We start from the raw sequence: 13554 nt of genomic DNA on the forward strand, positions 1-13554 counted from the left end.
CAGGACTACTTCCTAGTCCAAAATTTGAAGAGAGTGAATGAGAGAGTGGAAATATCCATCCCACAGTGCCTAATCCGCATACTCTCCTAAGGAACTTCCCTCCTTCACATGTTTGGTATACAACCCATCATCTGAAGGATGCCTTATTCAGCATAGCCTTGGCCCCAGTAGCCAGCCATTATTCACTTTTAAGTGTTGCGAAGTAGCCAAGACTGACCAGTTGACCTGGACTCGGCTCCACCAAGGATTCTAAAGCTCACCCACCCATGTTAATGAAGCACTTAGCCAAGACCTAGAACCATATTAGCAGGTGCACCCCACAGTGATCCTGCTGCAATATGTAGGTGATTTACTCCTCGCCACTCCATCTGTGGAAGATTGCCAGAAAGCTACTAGAGACTTGCTTGTGGAGCTGGGAAGATTGGATTATCAGGCCAGTGCAAAAAGGCCCAGATTTGCAAACAATTGGTAACCTATCTGGAGTATAAACTCAAGGAGGAGGCTGATGCCTAACAGAAGCCATGAAAGAAACTATTCTCAGAATTCCTGTACCCACCTCCCCATGAGAAGTGAGAGCATTCTTGGGGTCAACAGGTTATTTCAGACTCTGGATACCGAGTTATGCAGAGTTGGCTTGGCCCTGTATGAAGCTGCCAAAGAACAAAAGGACTGGGAATGGCTGGAGAAACACAAGCAAGACTTTGAAGAACTGAGGGCTGCCCTCCTTAAAGCCGCAGCATTGACACTCCCTAACCCATTAAAACCTTTTATCCTAATCATGGATTAAAGAAACAGGATTGCAACAGGGGTCTTAACCCAACAGCTGGGCCCATGGAAGCGACCAGTGGCTTATCTATCAAAGAGACTTCATCATGCAGATGCTGGCTGCCACCATGCCTCAGTGTCACAGCTGCTAATGCACTCATGGTATGAGATGCAAACTGACTTTTGGCCAGAACTTAAAGATCGTACCTCCTTATGCTGTAGAGGGAATCCTGAGAAAACCACCTGGTAAATGGATGAGCAATGCAAGGCTCATGCACTCTCAGGGGCTCTTACTAGATTCTCCCAGAACTGTGTTCCTCAACCAGCCATCTTGAACCCTGCCGCTTTGCTGCCTAACCCAGACATGGAGACCCCCCTTCATGACTGCCATGAGATCCTGTCAGAAGTCACTCAAGCTGGTCATGATCTCCTGAACACACCCTTCCAAACAGTGAGTTGACCTGGTTCATAGACAGTAGTAGCTTTGTGAAGAATGGAGTGTGAAAGGCAGGGACAGCGGTAGTTGACCACAACGGGGTGTAGAAAGACATTGTGACCATAGGTCAGTGACCGTAGTCAGCGAGCACAGGATTACAGTTGATGGTACAATATTTCTATGATAAACAACTGAATGGATGTCTTGTGTGTGACTGATTGGATATCCTTTACATGAGAACAACTGTATGGCTACCTTTTGTATACCTGATGAGATACCATTTGTGTAAGAACTGTTGAGTGGGAAGTAATATACAAGGCAAAAGTACTTCCAAACTAAGGCATAGAAACAGTTGATGGTTCTGTTGATGAACTAAGTATCTCTACCCTAATCCTGTATGACCCTCAGCATATAAAGTCTGTTGCTCCTAATAAATTTTGGCTATTGATCATCAGTCAGTAGTCCAAGCGTGTTATTATCGGCTCCGTGCACCAAGTCCATCGCTGCAGGACAGAGACTACGGGGAAGATAGTCTGGAGCTGTTCCCTTCCCCCAGGGACTTCAGAACAAAAGGCAGAGCTAATTGCGCTGTGCAAGACCCTTGAAGGAGTGGAAGGGAGGTGGGTGACTGTTTACACAGACAGCCGGTATGCCTTCAGTACTGTGCATGTTTATGGTGCCATAAACTGAGAATGAGGCTTCATGACAGCTGAGGAGAGGGAGCTGCAAAACCTGGCAGAAATACAATGCCTGCTTACAGCCATAGAGAAACCCAGGGCAGCTGTCATAGTGCATATACCTGGTCATCAGTCCGTAAACACTACTGAGGCAGTGGGGAGCCACCATGCAGATGAAGAAGTAAAAAGTGTAACCATGGATATTGGAGACTCCAGAAGCAAGAAGGAGGAAGTTGTCCGGAAAACAGCAATAAGCTTACCAATACCAGAGCTCCCCACGTTGCCACCCTAGCCAAGCTATACCTCAAAAGATTTGGAGTGGATCCAATGCCAACACCTCCAGGAGACTAAGTTGGATAATTGGTACAGGGACTCGGAGGGAAGATTGCTTTTGTCTGCAGAACTGGGTAGATTTTTCATTACCAATTTACATTTAACCACCCACTTGGGGTGCAGGAAACTGCTGGATCTATTCAGCACTGCCTTCATCCAGTTTCCACATCAGTACTCTGAGTACTCTGAGGCCATATTGATAGTGGTGCAGTGTGCTGGATGCAAGGCGATGAAATCTAACAAGAGGTGTTGTGGGCTGAGGAGTTGATTTACATTCCTTAAGCTGAGCACTCAGGAATCAGGCCTAAGGCAGTAGCACCTAGCCTTTGCAGACTCATTGGCGTCCTATTGTTCTGTTGATGGGCTTGGGGGAAAGAGGAGATAATATGGTAATAAAGAGGTTTGTGGAGAGCCGGCTGAGAAAGACGGCTCCAAGACTTGTAACACCATCATGGTCTCCGTGTGTTGGTGCTTTTCGCTCGGACATTTGCCGTGCCTACTATGCCGGCTCAGCTAGCTGCGACAAATGGCGCCCAACGTGGGGCATGGCACAGCGCAAAGGACGTCCGTGGGACCCCTGGAACTACGAAGGTAAGGAATTAAGGAATTAGGAATTAAGGGATTTTGAATTAAGAATTTGGAATTTGGAAATTTTGCAGGGGCATAACTGATTTAATCCCCAGACCCTCTCCCTGTGCTAGGGCACGAGGGACAATCTGAGGGACCCCTGGAACTCTGGAGGGGCAAATTAATCTCTTCCCCAGACCTTCTCCCCATTCAGGGGCATGAGAGACAATCTGAGGGACCTCGGAAATCTAGAGGCAGGTTTTATAATTTTTGCAGGGGCATAAGTAAAATTTATCATGGGGCAATAACTCTCTAAAATGCAGGTAATTAAGGGAATCCGAGATCTGCTCTAGTCACTAGGCACCGACACTAAGCTTAAGGCCTCGCAGAGTTTTTTTGAAACTGTCTGCTACGTATTCCCATGGTTTGCTTTCATTGTAGTCATCTTTTTTCTCTGGCGCTTACTAAATATTGCTTGGTCATCCCGTCAACCAGTGGTGGAAGCCCGCCGTAAGAAATTGTCTGTTAAAAGTAGGAGACAGCTACAAACCAGGGTAAATAAGGAGAAGGAACCCCAGACAAGACAAAGTCTGGAGAAAGTGCGTGAAGGAGATTTGTGGTCCTCTTCTGAGGAGGCTGAGGAGGAAAAAGATGGAAGTGAGTTTGTTGAGGATCCTCCACCTGTAGAGCGTGTGCCAAACAAACGTCCCTTTTGGACAGGCACAGAGCTCTCTGCACCACCTGAGCCATTGGCGCCATCATGTCTGAGCACAGCTGTAAAAGGTTTACAAGAGCAACTTCAGCGCCTCTCCCTTCTGTTGAGGCAGGAACAGAGTGGATGCACTGTTAGGGCTTGTGCTGAACCCCCGCTTTCAACTTCTCTTTCAGCTGTGGAATGTGCGGTAAAGCAAGCACAAGAGCAGGGAGACCCTGAGGCAACTACCCTTGCTAGGAGCTTTACCTTCCCAGTAGTTGAGGTAGAGAATCAGCAGGGGCAGAGAATTAGACAGCACCTGGCACTGTTCTTTAAGGACATAAAGAGTCTGAGGGACGCTGTTGCCACATATGGTCCATCGGCCCCCTTTACTGTTTCCATGATTGAAGCCTTAGCACCTAACAATTAGACTCCTGCCGATTGGAAACAGTTCTTTAAGGCTACTCTGGATGGGGGCGATTTTCTAATGTGGAAATCTGAGTTCTATGAGCTTTGCCTTGACACAGCACGGCAAAATGCCCAGGCAGGCTTTCCTGAGAGAAATCATGATATGTTGACAGGAAAGGGGAATTTTGCTAATGTACAGGATCAGATTCATTATGACCCAGGAGTTTATGCACAGACCACTGCTGCCGCAGTGAAGGCCTGGAAGTCTTTATCACCAAAGGGCTCGCTACATTTACATCTCTCTAAAATTGTCCAAGGCCCGGACGAGCCTTACCAGGCATTTGTAGATCGCCTACTGGTAACTGCAGATAGGGTATTTGGTGATGCAGATCAAGCCATGCCTTTTGTAAAGCAATTAGCATATGCAAATGCCAACAAATGGTGCCAGGAAGCAATTAGACCTTGGAAGCATGAGCCCCTTAACACGTATCTTAAACTTTGTAAGGACATTGGGAAAGGACAGATAATGGGTGCAGCCATTGCAGAGGCATTGCGTGGTGGCACAACCATGGGCTTGGGAGCTCGCCCAAAACAAGGATGTTTTAAATGTGGCTGGCTAGGGCATATCCGCTGGAACTGCCCACTCCAAGGTTGTGCACAGGCTGCTCATATGGACAGGCAGTCCCCAGGAGTTTGCCCTCGACGCCAACGTGGGAAGCATTGGGCAAATGAATGCAGATCCAAGACAGACATCTCCAGGCAGCCATCTGTGCCAGGAAATGAGAGCAGGGGCCAGCCCCAGGCCCCGCAAGCACCAATGTACGGGGCAGCGATTCAGTTTGTTCCTCAGGGACAAAGGCCATTCATGACCTTGCCCGAGGGAGCACAGGCAGTGGAGGACGGGACCTCTATACCACCTCCTACGTCGTATTAACACCCCAAATAGGGGTACAGGCTATTCCTACAGGAATTTATGGGCCACTACCCCCTGACACTGTAGGGCTTCTGCTGAGATGTAGCAGCACGGCCTTGAAAGGAGTTCACATTACCCCAGGAGTGATTGATGCAGACTATACAGGAGAAATTAAAGTTTTAACCAGTGTTCATGCTGGAGTTGCAGTTTTGCCCCAGGGGGCACAAATAGCACAGTTAGTGCTGCTCCCCGCAGTGAAGTCAGATAATGCTTGCAGGCTTGGACAGAAGAAAGCAGGGTTTGGTTCCAGTGGTGAAGCCTCTGTTTATTGGGTCGCTGATATGGCAGGCCGCCCTACTTTGGAGTTGAGTATAGAAGGAAAGAAATTTACTGGGCTTCTAGACACTGGTGCCGACACCACTCTTATTTCACAGAAATATTGGCCCCCAGGTTGGCCTGTTACACCCACCATGACCATTTTACAAGGTTTGGGGATTACCCAAAGCCCCCTAGCTAGCTCCAGGCCTCTAGCCTGGAGGGATAAGGAAGGAAATGGTGGCCATGTTACCCCCTATGTAGTACCAGGTCTGCTAGTTAATCTGTGGGGGAGAGATGTTTTGCAACAAATGGGGGCAGTATTAGTATCTGGTCAGGAATTAGCTATGCAGCAGATGGAGAGGTACGGCTACATTCCTGGAAAAAGTATAGGAAGAAAGCTGCAAGGAATTACTCAACCAATCTCCGTGAAACATAAGAAGGATAAGAAAGGGCTAGGGCATTTTCCCTAGGGGCCATTGTGATGGTGGCTGAGGTTACTCCACTGAAGATTACATGGAAAAGTTCTCAACCGGTTTGGATTGACCAATGGCCCCTTTCTACAGAAAAAATAGCCGTCGTTAAGGAAATAGTTCAAGAACAGCTGGCTGCTGGACATATTGTCCCTTCCACTTCACCTTGGAATACACCTATTTTTGTGATTTAAAAGAAATCAGGGAAGTGGAGACTTTTATAGGATCTCAGAGCAGTGAATGCTACCATGGAGATAATGGGATCACAGCAGCCAGGATTACCACTGCCTTCTGCCATTCCAAAAGATTTTAATATTGTTGTGATCGATTTAAAAGATTGTTTTTTTTCCATTCCTCTTCATCCAGAAGATGCGCCTCGTTTTGCTTTCAGTGTGCCTTCTGTTAATTTGCAGGAACCATTTGAACGGTACCAATGGAAATTTTTACCCCAAGGAATGGCTAATAGTCCTACTATGTGTCAGATTTATGTGGCTGCCGCCTTAAAACCAGTGCACGCCAGCTTTCCCTCTGTTATGATTGTTCATTATATGGATGATATTTTGCTGGCAGCTCTATCTACTCAGGTGTTGCAATCCTGTTTGTGTAAGTTACAGCAAGAGTTAGAAAAAGCAGGATTAGCTATAGCCCCAGATAAAATACAACTTGTTTCTCCATTTAATTATTTGGGATTTCAACTTTTTCAGAATTGTGTTAAACCCCCCAAAATTTCCATAGCCACAGAAAAGTTGTGAACTCTTAATGATTTTCAGAAATTGTTAGGGGACATAATTGGATGAGACCCAGTTTGAAACTTACTAATGCAGATTTGATACCTTTGTTTGAAATCTTAAAAGGTGACTCCTCTCCAACATCCCCTAGGGTAATGACTATGGAGGGACGTCACGCCCTACGCAAGGTTGAGATAGCGATTAAACAATCCCATTTGACCAGGATTGATTACAGTACCCCACTTTTATTTATTGTTATAGCATCCTCATATACACCTACAGGGGCATTTTATCAGAAGGGACCTATTTTGTGGGAACATTTGCATGTCTCTCCTGCTAAGAAAATTGTGCCTTACTATTTGGCCATAGCAGAGTTGATACAAAAGGCCACTAAAAGCAGCCTAAGACATTTTGGGAAGGTCCCAGATACCATTATCTTTCCATACACTCAGAAGCAGCTTTTGTGGTTGCAGAATATGGAAGAGACCTGGTCTATATTTTTGAGTACTTTAAATGTTAATTTTGACAACCACTATCCCAAGGACCCCATTGTACAGTTTTTTATTTTGCATCCTGTTGTTTTTCCACTTGTAACCTCTCTTCAACCATTGCCAGAAGCTTTAACTGTTTTCACTGATGAGTCGTCAAACAGTAAAGCAGCTTTTGTAGTAGATGGCCAGGTTACCACCATCCCTACATCTTTTGTCTCTGCACAGGTTGTAGAATTGGTGGCCATTCTTGCTGTCTTTCAAACATTTTCCATGCAGCCCTTTAATTTGTATTCTGATAGTGGATATGTTGCCCATTCCCTTCCCGTGCTGGAGACTGCAGGCCAAATTTCTTCCCACTCTACAGCAGCATCTGTATTTGCTAAAATTCAAGCCTGTATTTGGGCCCGCAAAGATAAATTCTTTGTGACTCATATTCGAGCCCATACAGGTTTACCTGGGCCCTTGACATCAGGAAATGCAGCTGCAGATTCAGTCACCAAATTGGTAGCCTCAGCTCTTGAAGAAGCTCAAAAGGCACATGCTAGATTTCACTTGAATTCTAACACGCTTCATTTGCGCTTTAGTCTGACTAAGGAACAAGCCAGAACCATCGTGAAGCAATGCTCAGTGTGCCCTCAATTTTTTTTTTTTTTAAGATTTATTTTATTTTTATTACAAAGTCAGATATACTGAGAGGAGGAGAGATAGAGAGGAAGTGGAGCTGCTGGGATTAGAACCAGCGGCCATATGGGATCAAGGCGAGGACCTTAGCCACTAGGCCACACTGCCGAGCCCAGTGTGCCCTTAATTTTTACCTGTTCCTCGTTATGGTGTAAATCCCAGAGGACTGTTGCCCAATCATGTCTGGCAAATGGATGTGACACACATCCCAGAGTTTGGGACACTAAAGTATGTGCATGTCACTATCGATACTTGTTCTGGATTTATTTTAGCTACTTCTCAAACAGGAGAACAAGTCAGACATACTCTAGCCCATTGCTATGCATGTTTTTCCATCTTGGGAACTCCTAAAGTTATCAAAACTGATAATGGTCCTTGCTATACTAGCAGCAAGTTTCGTGATTTTGCTGCCTCCCATCATATACAATTAATTACAGGTATTCCTTTTAATCCTCAAGGACAAGGTATTGTGGAACGTGCCAACCGTACTATTAAGGATTACCTTATTAAAACCAAAAAGGGGGAATATAGCACTCCCCGAGATCATTTGAATCTTGTATTATTTATTTTAAATTTTCTAACATTGGATGCTGAAGGACGGTCTGCTGCAGATCGTCATTGGAATCCGTCTCAGAAGCAGAAAGGTTATGTAATATGGAAGGACCCCTTGACTGGTAAGTGGCTAGGCCCAGATCCCGTCCTCATTTGGGGGCGAGGATCAGTTTGTGTTTTCCCAGAAAATGAAAATGGTCCGAGGTGGATTCCTGAGAGGCTTGTCCGGCAAGCTTCTGCTGTGGAGTCTGGTGAAAGCTTGGATACTGGACAAGATGATGGCATTTGAGTCGGAAGATCGACGGGACAAGCAAGTATATTAGGCCTTTATATATAACATAAGTATATCAGTATTTTGTCGCTGTTCTGCAGCGTGTTCCCTGACTGATGGCAAAGCCGAAGTTTATCAGTGGCTTTGGACTTTGTTCTCTGAGAGCCATGTGGGATGGGGGAGGAAGTATTGAGCCTTGCTATTACCCATCCGTGCTTTGATTTGAAACTCCTTTTGTTAGGTTTATATTTTCCCCACCTTGTCTTGGATTCACCAGAGCATGTCTCTCCCAGGACAAATGCTTATCTTAACAGGTACTTACTTGCCCAACAGACAAGGGTGACATTTGCATTTCTATTCCCCACCTGAAGCCTCAGCCCATTTCTCCAGGCATTGACAAGGAGGAGGGCTTCAGACTGGACTCTTTATCATTTGAAAGGGACCAAGGAAGTTGGCCAGTGACACCCTTCTGGCCTTTTGTCCCTAGGCCAGGTACCTTGGATACCAGGAATTTTCTTTGTTTTTGGAGAAACATCTTTGAGAGGAAACTTTACGGGTTTTTCTCTCTTGTTTTTCCTCCTGCCACTATGCCAGAGGATTAGTTCCTTCTTTCCTCTGAACCTGAGGACTCGCTCTTGTGAGTGAACCTTAGCTCTTGAATTTGAAGCTTGTGTTTGCTTGTGTTATCCCTATGCTTCTCTCTTAAGTACAGGAGATGCCTCTGAAAGGAATGACAGCAAGTTCCAGTGCACCCTGACAGCATGCTGGAAGGGCAATCGCGATTCTGCTGTTATCTTGCAGCTGCCCTGTATCCCACCTGTGCCTGTTGGGACTGACGGAGAGGCCTATGTTGGCCTGATAATAATAAAAGAGACTTTGGCATAACGGCGACCATCATAGCCAGTACGTCAACAGCCAATACCACCAGCTACCGTGGTGACAGTGAACAAGGTTGCAGAACAGACTGCCAGAGTTATGGAACAACAGGACTTTACTGATGAACATGAGCGGGTGGGCATGCTTATGCTGGACTGCAGGTTGATTTGTTGGAAAAGGAATAGCAAATGCTGTTAGATTTGGTATTGGCCTCCTGTACCCCATCGTATGCCTTTCTGTTGTATTGTATGCATTTCTCTTTTATCATCTGTGCAAGTGCAAATTGTTTTCCCAAGCCTGGGAACTGCTGTCTGCTCATTGTTACTGAGCTAAGTTACTCCTAAGTTCATGGCCTCTTGTCTCCCATTGTGCCTTTAATGTATGTTTCACCTGTGAAGTGCTTTGTTTTCCCATGCCCGAAAACTGCTGTTTGCTCATTTCTACTGAGCTGATATTCACTCCCAGCCTTGGAACAGGGTTACCAGCTTCCCCAAGTATGGTTTGAGCAGCTGCAGCAGACAAGGCGTTGAATGGCAGCCAGTGACGGGTGAGATGGACCGGGAACTGACCAACCTAGGACAGGGTCTCCGTCATGCTACGGAGGTTCCCGATGACGGGTAAGGCTGATAACCTGAGAGTCCACAACCTAAGACAGGCGCATTCAAGTCTGCTTTAATACAGAAGGGGGAATATGTTGTGGGCTGAGGAGTTGATTTACATTCCTTAAGCTGAGCACTCAGGAATCAGGCCTAAGGCAGTAGCACCTAGCCTTTGCAGACTCATTGGCATCCTATTGTCCTGTTGATGGGCTTGGGGGAAAGAGGAGATAATATGGTAATAAAGAGGCTTGTGGAGAGCCAGCTGAGAGAGACTGCTCCCAGACTTGTAACACCATCATGGTCTCCGTGTGTTGGTGCTTTTCGCTCGGACATTTGCCGTGCCTACTATGCCGGCTCAGCTAGCCGCGACAAAGAGGGGATTCCCACATGCCGGTACTTGGGTTCAGGGGCAGGCACCGTTACGTAATTAGGAAGTAGACTTTACAGACTTAAGGCTGGGAAATTTTGGATATGGGTATCTTCTAATCTTTTTAGACACATTTTCAGGGTGGGTAGAAGCATTCCCTACTAAGAAGGAAACCAGTCAGGTGGTGGCTAAAGTATTGCTTGAGGAAATTATACCTTGATATGGAGTTCCAGCTTTGCTAAGATCGAACAATGGCCCGGCTTTCATTAATGACGTCCTGTAAGGCCTGGCCTTAACCATGGGAACAAATTGGAAGCTGCATTGTGAATACAACCCACAGAGCTCAGGGCAGGTAGAGGGAATCAACAGAACCATTAAGGAGACCTTGTCTAAATTAGCCTTCGAGACTGGCAGGGATTGCGTGACTCTCCTTCCCTTCGCCATCTTCCAAACTCGGAATTTTCCTTATGTGCATGGATTGTCTCCATTTGAGATTATGTATGGGGTTGTGCCCCCATCGTCCAAAAGCTCTCTCTATGGAAAAGACTAAGGTTGCTCCAAATTACTTGGCCAGCATGCAGACATTGCTTACAATGCAGTAAGAAATTTGGCCTCTGCTGTAGGTTTATTATGAGAACAATGAATATCCAAGCCTGGAGTATGGCATTGTCCTGGAGGACTGGGTCTGGGTACGAAGTCATCAAGCCAAAACTCTTGAGTCATGTTGGAAAGGCCCTTATGTTGTACTTTTTACTATCCCATCTGTTCTAAAGGTTGACATAGTTGAACCATGTGTGCATTACTCACATGTCCAAAAGGCTGGTGCTCCCTCCTAGCTGGAGACCGGCACCTCGTGGAAAGCACAACAGCTTTCCAGCAACCTGGTAAGACTCAAGCTGGTGAAAAACCCTGAGGCAAGCACCCATCCTACGAGTCCTTTAGATTCATCTTCATAGTCCTTGCAGCCTTAGGCAATGAGACCACTGCTGACAATCCACATCAGCCTTACAACATCACCTGGAAACTGAGATGGCCTCACCCATGAGGTTCTTGCCTGGACATCAGCCTTACAGCGTCTAAACTTTTGGTGGGCGGATTTATACTTCAGGTTGAAAGATTTAAGCCTAAAGGAATGGTGCTAAAAGAATTTATGTGTGGCAGGTTTCTATGCTTGCCCTGAATCCATTAGAAAGACTTGCAGTACATATGGTGGTGTGAATGACTACTACTGCAGGAATTGGGGCTGTGTAATTTCTAATGATGTTTAGTCCTGGAAGTGGGCTGTATCTAAGTTGGATTGAATCCAGCTCTCTTTGTTCAGCCATTGACATAGAAAATGTAGCATTCACTTCCTTGGGTTAAGAAGTCTTTTGGCAAGTCCCCATGTGACTTAGAGCTAGATTCACTGAGCTAGAGAAGAGAGATTGGAGGTGGATATCCAGATTGATCTGGGGTGTCGTATTTTATCATGCATACACCCGTAACCCCAGTGAAATCCCCCTTGTGTCTCAGATGTTGGAGCACATTACCCTCTTTCTTCTTCTAGCAGTCCCCTTTACACCCTCCCTCCTTCTAATATTCCCACTATGGGAGAGGAGCTGACTAAAGCTTCCCATCTCCCAATCTGGGGTCAAGAAAAGAACGAGCCTCTGTGGAAGCTGATCTGTGCACTGTATGACACCCTAAACATTACTAGTCCTGACTTTACCCAAAAATGTTGGTTATGTTACAGTGTCTACCCCCAGTTTTATGAGTCTATCAGTGTCAACTGTAGCTGGGACTATTCAGCAGTACTCCCAACTAACTTGGTTGACAGTAGCTCCCCTCTGATTATGGCCCAGGGAAACTGCACTGACACTGTCCATAAAGACAAGCACAAACTGCTCCTCAATAGCAAGCCTTGTTGGTTCAGTTAAAACTTCCTGGTTATCTCTGACCTCAGGGGGTTGGTGGTTTTGCCCTCACAGTGGATTAATTCAGCACATATCTATTGCTGTTTTCAATGCAACTACTGATTTTTGTGTATTGTGGCAGTTCTTCCTCGTGTCCTGTATCACATTGAAAATGGCGTAATCCAATTTGGAATGATGCATTCCAACATTCGGAACCTGGCTCTATCCTGAGGTATAAGAGATAACCTATGACTATTCTAACCATAGCTGTCCTGTTAGGTCTGGGACTGGCATGCACAAAAACAGGGGTTGCATACTTAATCACTCACACCAGAGAGATCAACTTCTTACAGACAGCAATCAATGAAGACCTGGAGTGCATTTAGAGAAATCCCTCACCTCCTTATCTGAAGTGATCCTACAGTATCGTAGGGGCTTGGACTTAGTGTTCCTAAGGCAAGTCAGACTTTGTTCAATCCTGGGAGAGGAGTGTTGCCTCTATGCAGACCACATTGTGGTAGTGAGGGAATGCATGGCTGAGCTACGTGGTAAAAGGAATGAGAATGAGTGGTTTGAGCAAGAGTGGTTTGAGCAAGAGTGGTTTGAGTTATGGCTCAAGATGAGCACATGGCTAGCTGCACTATTGTCCTTTTTGATATGACCTATTATCATCCTACTTCTAATAGTTACAATTGGGCACTGTATCCTGGACAGCTTTGATAAAAGTTGTGAAAGATCATATGAGTACTGTCCAGTAGCTGGTTCTCCAACAGCAGTTCCAGCAGCAGCCCCATGCTGAAAATATTCCTTAGTATAAAACAGAGTAGGGGCGGAGTGTTAGAGTAAAGGTAAATGCTAATGATAGTATATTAGTATTCTAGAAACAAATGATTTGTTGGGCAGTGTGAGATTCCTTTATATTGAAGAAACTGCTACTTTGCTAGGCAAGGAAGCACCTGGACTTTGGGAGGATTTCACTTTAGCAACAAATCTGTTAGTTGCTGCCTTGCAGCTTTGTGAACCCATGTGCGGGAAGGCGGGCTAGAACACAATTCTTCTCTTGTCCCATGAACAGGAGGAAGATAATGGTATGAGAATGGGATGAGCGATAAAGACAGCGGGTATGGGAAAGGAACCGGATCCCTGTGCCTGAAAGCCATAGAAAATTAACATGTTTAACGCTGTAACTTTTGATGTATTTCCCAGCCCAAAAGGGCCTATATAATTTTCTGTCTAGGGCTTGTTCAAGGTCAGACCACCCAGCTTGGCAGACCTGTGTACCCCAAGTGTGGTCTGGCCCCAGCAGGCAGGCGCGCGCAATAAACACTTTTTGCTGTTTGCATTACCAGCTAGACTCTTTGTTGTTCACTGGGGGTTGAATAGCTTGCACCCTGGTGTCCAGGGGCTTTAGCAGAAACTCTAAAAGGCCCTACCAGGGAGGATGTCCAGTCTCCATGGAAGCCAGCAGACCATGAGTGTGTAAGACTTGTGTGTCAATTGAGTGAGAGTGGGAGTG

This window comes from Ochotona princeps, chromosome Y, assembly GCF_030435755.1.
Source record: "Ochotona princeps isolate mOchPri1 chromosome Y, mOchPri1.hap1, whole genome shotgun sequence".
NCBI classification, from domain to species: domain Eukaryota; kingdom Metazoa; phylum Chordata; class Mammalia; order Lagomorpha; family Ochotonidae; genus Ochotona; species Ochotona princeps.